Genomic DNA, 1,812 nt, shown 5'->3' with positions numbered 1-1,812 from the left:
TTGTAGGCGGGGCGGGGCGGCCGCAGGCGCCGCCCACAGCCCGGCTCCTCCCACCCCCCACTCGCCGGCGCGGCCCAGATGCGGTCGCGAGTTGGTTCACACACTTGAATCAGCCACCGTGCAAAGTCTCTCGGCAGATGTGCCGACTTCTCTGTAATGTGCCTGACTTTCTCTGCCCGAAGGAGGGCGCTTGTACCGGGCAGCTTACAAAGAACAAGTTTCCCCGCAGCTATCTAGCTGGTCTAGTAAAAGATGCCGCATCTGCCTGCCTGTGCCAACACCCCCGCAGCAATGCCCACGGCAGCACTCCCTGGTGAATCCCTTCATACATTTCAGCCAGCCACGCGTGCAAAGTAATGTTCACGTGCCAAAGGGGATAGCTTTTATTAGACTAGATTTTTGCAAAAAAAATTAAAGATTTCTTTTATTATTATTATTTTTGAAAAAAATCTAGTTGGTCTAATAAAAGATATCACCTCTGCCACGAGTCCTGGTTGCTTTTCCCTTTAGACCAATATGGCTACAACCTGGATACCTGAAGTAATGATCACGGCATTCACTGGTGAACCGTGCAATAAACTGTGACCAGCTGTACGTGCAAAGTAGAGATGGCACCATGCACTAGTGAACTGTGCAATAAATTGTGACTAGCCACACGTGCAAAGTAATGATCACAGCACTCCCTGGTGAATCACTCAATACAATTTAACTAGCCACAAGCGCCAAGTAATGATCACACCACTCACTAGTGAATTGTGCTGTAAATCATGACTAGCCACAAGCGCAAAGTACAGATGGCACCATTCCCTGGTGAACCACATGATAAATTTGGACCAGCCACAAGTGCAAAGTAAGACCAGAGCATGTGCAAAGTAACAATCATGCCATTTACTGGTGACTCTCACAATGCATTTCGACTGGCCACACATGCAAAGTCATTACCACAGGATAAAAAAAAGACTCTCCAGCTGTAAAAAGAGCCAAGCTGCTCTAAAGTTACTGCTTGAAAATGTGTAACAGCACTCTAGCCGCTGTCCCACTTCAATTGCAACATGTAGCAGTGCCCTGACTGTCCGCCCGCCTAAGCAGCGAGCAAGTCTTCCCGGCTTCGTCTGAAGCTTCAGAAAAGTCACAGTTTCATAGCTGGTCGGGTCGGAAGGGACCCGAGCGGATCATCAAGTCCGACCCCCTGCCATGGCAGGAACGAGTACTGGGGTCAAACGACCCCGGCAAGGTGGTCATCCAGCCTCCTCTTAAAGCCCCCCAGGGTAGGAGCCAGCACCACTTCTCTTGGAAGATGGTCCCAGATCCTAGCTGCCCTGACCGTGAAGTCGCGCCTCCTGATGTCTGGCCTGAATCTCCCCTCTGCCAGCTTGTGACCGTTATTCCTGGTCACTCCTGGCAGTGCTCGGGGGAACAGTGACTCCCCCAATGCCTGCTGGTCCCCCCCTGACTAGTTTGTAACCGGCCACTAGATCCCCCTCAGCCTTCTCTTGTGGAGGCTGAACAGGTTCAGGTCCCGTCGCCTCTCCTCGTAGGGCCTGCCCTGCTGCCCCCTGATCATGCGGGTGGCCTCCTCTGGACCCTCTCCATGTTGTCCACATCCCTCCTGAAGTGCGGCGCCCAGAGCTGGACGCAGTACTCGAGCTGTGGCCTGACCAGTGCTGCGTAGAGGGGGAGTGTCACCTCCTTGGACCTGCTTGAGATGCATCTGTGGATGCACGACAAGGTGCGGTTGGCCTTCCTGACTGCCTCCCCACACTGCGGGCCCATGTTCATCTTGGCATCAATGATGACTCCAAGATCCTTTTC

The 1,812-nt window shown here is 53.0% G+C and overlaps 1 long non-coding RNA gene across 1 annotated transcript in view; it reads right to left on the bottom strand.

The window, feature by feature from the left end:
- Nucleotides 1-1,812, bottom strand: part of LOC109288634 — a 23,367-nt gene that overhangs the window by 6,932 nt on the left and 14,623 nt on the right. The window lies entirely within an intron of this gene.

The sequence above is a fragment of the Gavialis gangeticus genome, unplaced genomic scaffold (genome assembly GCF_001723915.1).
Source record: "Gavialis gangeticus isolate Ggan-Ray unplaced genomic scaffold, GavGan_comp1, whole genome shotgun sequence".
Taxonomy (NCBI): Eukaryota; Metazoa; Chordata; order Crocodylia; family Gavialidae; genus Gavialis; species Gavialis gangeticus.
The sequence above is the reverse complement of the archived record's forward strand: the minus strand, read 5'-3'. Positions and strand labels throughout refer to the sequence as shown.